The sequence below is a fragment of the Chaetura pelagica genome, unplaced genomic scaffold (assembly GCF_000747805.2).
Source record: "Chaetura pelagica isolate M959 unplaced genomic scaffold, ChaPel_1.0 scaffold69, whole genome shotgun sequence".
Taxonomy (NCBI): domain Eukaryota; kingdom Metazoa; phylum Chordata; class Aves; order Apodiformes; family Apodidae; genus Chaetura; species Chaetura pelagica.
This window is the reverse complement of record NW_009970724.1, coordinates 2194443-2199974: the sequence shown is the minus strand read 5'-3', so window position 1 is coordinate 2199974 and position 5532 is coordinate 2194443.

Below are 5532 nucleotides of genomic sequence, written 5' to 3'. Positions count from 1 at the left end.
TTGTTAATCTCTTGTGAGCCTTATTAATTCTTTATAATACATACTTTTAATTAAAATCCTATGCCATTGTTGATGGCAGCGGAAAAGCCAAGTGTGCTGCATAGTTGCTCATGCTCTCACTAGCCAGACCTTTTCTATTGCCCAGGAAGGAGTTTCTCCTGCGAGGTCCGTGCTGCACAGCATAGCCCCCGGGATGCCCTTTAGCTGGGCTTTCACCTTCCCAGCAGCAGTCCAATTCCCTTTGCTATTTCTGTGCCCATTGCTTTGGCTCTTGGAATTGCACTGGCCTCTTGCCAGACAAGCATTTGTTAAAAATTAACGTGTGTTTAGGAGAGCCCATGATTATGTCATCAGAATGTTGCTTGTCAATTACCTGGGCCTGTGGCATGGATGTGGCTGGTTTGGGGAGCCACAGCCTCTCCTTGTGCTGCTGCTGTGCCAAACTCCCTCCTCTCTGTGACAGCATGTGAGATGGGGTCACTCCTGCCATTCTCATTTGAGAAGAGGCAACAGCTGGACCAGACCTGCCTCCCATTTTTATGGCACAAAAGGGGACGGGACGATGCCTGGCTGGAGGGTGTGGGATGAGCCTATCATGGTTCCTGGCCATTGCAGATCTAACCGTCTCTGAAATTCAGATTTCTTCAGCAGTCATCTCAGAAACTGAGGGCAGCATCCTGGTTGTGTGCTCTCAGCTCCAAAGAGGCAGCATGGGCACAGTTGGAGCTGGGCTCCTTCCAGGTGCCTGCAGCACCAGGGTGAGGAAGCACGCTGTGATACCTGATATGATGCGTGGGCTGGGAAAGTTTTCCCATTTCATGCCCAGGTCTCAAGTATGCTTTATTGAGGGGACTGCTGGGAGAACGAAAACCCTTTGAATGGCAAATACAAAGACTATTTAAGCTGCTTTCTTTAAAGGGCAGAATTAAGATGGAGTCTCCACCTGGTTTATTATTTTTGAGAGGCTGTTTTCACAGTGTGCCGCCCAGTAACTAGGCAGTGCACCAGATTCCTCAGTGACTGCCACACAATTCCATTCATCAGGGTCCTGGGTGTGCAGCTGAGACATGGGCTGGCCAGCTCAGGTGGCTCTAACCTGTCAGCGGCAGGTCTGGAAAAGATTTGGGAAAATCCTGCCTCGATGCTTAGCCTGACGCTATGACAGCAAGGACCAGCACAGCCCTTTGAGATGCAGAATAGGAAAATACAGATTTTAACCCTGTGTCAAGGCACTGGGGAGGCTCATTGTGGAATTCTTCATTTTGAAAATAATTCAGGAAAATCAGAGAGGCTGTGTAGAGCAGAAATGCAAAAAATGGCTTGAGGGTGGGAGGAAAAACCTGGCAGTAAGAGAATTAAACAACTCAGTATATTTAGCTTATCAGAAAGATGGATGAGAGGGGGTTTGCTTGCAGCATATGTGTAGTGTCACAAAGAGAAAATGCCAGGCTCTGAAAGGCTCTTTAATCAAGCAGAAGACAGAACAAAATGGTATGTCTGCAAGCTGAATCCAGACACAGGGATGAGGGATGCTCTTCTGAACGTGAGGGTGAGGTACTCCTGAAACAGACCCAGGAGGGTGGGAGTCTCCAACGCTTGTCTTTAAATCAAGCCTACCTCCTTTCTTGGAAAATATGCGTGAAGCAAACACAGCATATTGGAATTAATGCAAGGAGATGAGCCACTGAGCAGTGTGCTGGCCGGCTGCTCAAATCCCACAGCGTGTCAGGCAGGACCATCGGATCATTTCAGCTGAGGAAGACCCTGGGAAACGTGGTCCGGTCAGGCAGCAGACTCAGTGAGCCTGGGCAGGCTCCAGTTGTTTACCTGCACCTGTAGTGGTAAGTGTGGCTCTCTGCTGTTGAAAACAACTGGAGGGGGGCAGAATTCTTTGGCCAAGTTCAGCTTGGTTTAGCTTGTTTTGTGTGGGGCTGCTGATAATGCCGTTCAGCTTTTCTGTTCTTGGAGTAGCCAGAGCACCAGAAATGCAAAGTGCCATCCACAGACTGTTCATGCTCAGAGCCTGTGTTTAAGATAGTATAATGAGTATATATAATAAGTATAACGAGTGCATGAGATTAAACAAGTTTGGCCAGAGAGATAAAGATAAAATATGAGTGTGTTACAGCTCAGATTACATTCCCCAAGTGTGTGCATCAGCAGAGGTAATCTCTATCTAGCCTTTGCTGGAAAGAGATCTTTGCTGTGGTATTTTTGTGCTATTTAATTAATAATAAAATACCGCATTACTTAGCATCAGGTCTGGTCTGATTTGATGACATGTAATTTGAGGGGAAGGATTACAGTGTGAGTATTAGAATGAGAATTTTTATAGGGCAGAGAGTCAAAATGAAATTAGCAGTCTCACTACAGAGGGAACCCAGAGACTTGTGTGTGTGTTTGGCAACTGATGCAGATAGTTACAACATAACTTTGTTTATTGGTGAGAAAAGATCCTGTAGCTGTTATTTACCTTTACGTGTCAGCCCATATAATGGGCAACTCAGTCACCACAAAAGAAAAAAGCAAACAGGCAGGAATGCCTCGTGGTGCTTGGCACCACGCATGAGGTGTGTTTGCAGAACAGTTTCGGCATGCCCCAGGCAGGCTCCTGCCACGGGAAGGCAAGGAAGACGTTTTGCCCCAGCCCTTCTGGGGACGTGAGCAGCTGAACAGGTACCTGGCCTCTTGCACCATTTTGACCCACCTGTGCTGTAGGCACCAGGTTATGCCTTGTTCAACACGAGTGCCCCAAGCGCAGAGACATGGGGTGCAGGACCCCGCACAGCCTGCTCTGGGCACTGACTGTCACAGCTGTTCTGAGTTACCTGCTAATGCAGCCACCAGCTGTGCCCTCTGCCAGAGTCTTTATCCAGCTTGTAGCCAGTGCTGCTGTGGGAAATGCTCTGCAGACACACGGGCAGCCATGGACAGTGCCCCGAGGCTCAGCGGGTCAAAAGCAAGCGGGTTTTTTTGAGCAGGATGGGCTGCAGCTCTTGCTGTTTCATTTGGTCAGTTTGGCTTTGAAAAACTGCAGAGCATTCTGGAAAGCAGCATGGCAACATGATAGGTCTTAATCAGCCTTAATTATTCCCCTGCTGTCGATCTCCTAGCAACATCCAGCTTGACATCTGCCTGTGAATGAAACGTGTAAGCTAAGTAGGAACACGTTCAGACTAAAGCCCTGCTACTCCAACCAAATCACTCCACTAATCATCACCTTAATTCAATTCCTGGCCGTTAGACAGCTGCTGGGTGCTGGTACCTGATTTCCATAGATGCACAGTACTTGCCTCCCAAGTTTTTTCCAGCCTGACAAGAGTGTGACTTCATCCTGTGCTCCTTCCAGCACACTGACACCTGATAATGGGGGATAGAGTTTCCCAAGTGACAAACACGGGCTCAGGAGCAAGCCCCAGCCTTGTCGTTATCTGACTTCAGGCTGTAGGTCCCCGCTTATCTCATCATCAGAATCAGATCACCTGCAGTGCCTGTGGAGCGCGGGATTTAAACTCTGAGCAGACGAGCAGCAGAGATGGGGCGGTTTAGGTGAGGTGTGCTGATGGTGAGAGCAGGTGTGGCGGTGGCAGGCAGCTCCGTGTCGCTGGGGCCTCGAGGCAGGGAAGCGAGACCTGGTTACGCAGCCAGAGGGATGAAGAGGCAAAGAGAGGAGCTGGCATAAAGCAAGCTTTTGTCAAGCCGAGCTCCAGCCAGACACGACGCAGCGCAGGAGTCGGTGGGGTTAGAGGAAATGAGCTGGTGGAGGAGGCTGCGCAGCCCAGCCGGGGTCACTGCCTTGCTGTGGAGCTAGAGGGAAGGGAGCTGCCTCAGTCGGGTGAGAGCAACTATTGTCCCCAGTGGGTCAGCCCCAGGGAGCTGAGGGTCGGTGAAGGTGGCAGGGGGAGAGGGGGCTGGAGAGGGTAGAGCTGCAGATGGACAAGGCTTCGTGGATGTGGTCGTGGTCCCTCTCCATTCACCACCTCGTGGGGCTATTGGTGCTAGTGATACCTGGGTGTTGGCACGAGTTTGTTTACCTGCTGCACTCTGTCTCGAAGTTGTTGTTAGAATAAAAAAAATCCCAACTGGATGCCAATGGGGCACATGTCTCCACAGAGGAGCACGTTGGGTCTGTGAACCTGGCCGGATGGGTGCAGCACACACAGCCAGCTTGTGCTGACTGCACACACGTTGAAGGCTAAGTGGAGCTTCTGGCTGTGAAAGTGGGGCTGCAGGAGTTCCTGCAAGCTCTCCCTGTGACCTGTGTGGGCCCTGCCCCTCGCTGAGTGCAGGGGAGCAGGCTCTGGCGCTGTCCCAGGCAGTGTCTGCCGGTCGGCATCAGCACCTGGGCTCACCTGCACTCGGAGCTGCCACCACACTAAACATGATCCTACTTAATTTCCCTTAAACTGATGTGGCTGTTTGTTTACCTTGTGTTATTAGTGACTCGCTGAGGGTGGAAACAGGAATCTGGGCTTTTTTTATTGTCCAGAAGATGTGGGTTTATTTGTATCATCTCTTCTTTCAGATGCTTTTACCCCCTGAGCCTTGTAATTTTGCTGTTTATAATTTCCTCCCTGTGCTGCCTTAAACTTGTGTTTCTCACTTGCCCTGTGCCTGTCAAGTGTCAGGTGTACCCAGCAAGACTGTGGAGTCAGCAGCAAGGAGGTCAATGCTGTGGGAAAGGTGAGGCATGGGCTGGCCTCACAGCTGCAGTGCTCACAGGCCAGCTGTGCAGTGAGAAGGTCTCCACCATCTCACTGCACGGGAACCGTGTGGAAGCGGCACTGGTGGTGCAGTGTGAGCTGCGCTGTGGCATAGAGGGGCAGCTGACACGGTCCTTGCGGCCTGGTATGGTCCTTTGGTGGAGGCTGTGCAACACTGGGAAGTCCAGGGAGGTGATAGACAGCAGTGGGCAATACCTTGTTGTGTAGGCAGTGGTATGAGGACCTGCAGAAGTTGGCGGACAGTGTGAGACAGTGACTGGGCGCACCACTGGACTGTGTGGCACAGCTGGGTGCAGTGGCTGGATTGGGCAGGTCAGGCTGCTCTGTGCGGTGGCTGTGGGCTGGGCTGGGCTGGGCCAAGAAGTGCAGGTGTTGGAGTCTGTTCCAAGTGATGCTTGGAGGTCGGGTAGTTGATGCAGTGACTGGTGGCCAGGCCATGCACTCACAGCAGCTGGGTAAGAAGGAGGTTGGTACAACGCCGTGGCTGCAGTGACTGCAAGATCTGGAGGTGTCTCAGCGCAAAGAAGGCGCAGGCTGTGCAGCCGCGGTGCTGCGGCCGGAGCAGGGAGGCAATGTGGGTCCTGAGAGGCGGTGCAGGGCCGGGAGGAGGTGACACCGCAGCGGGCTGCCCGAAGGGACCGAACTGCTGCTGCCGTGCGAGGGAGCAACGCCAGGCAGTGAGAGGGGAGCGCGGAGCGGTGTCCGCTGGGGCGGGGGGCAGTGCGGTGCTGGCAGAGAGCGGCGCGGTGCCGTGAAGGGGACGGGGCAGGGCGGACCGGGGGGGGCAGCGCCGGACCCCGCACCGACC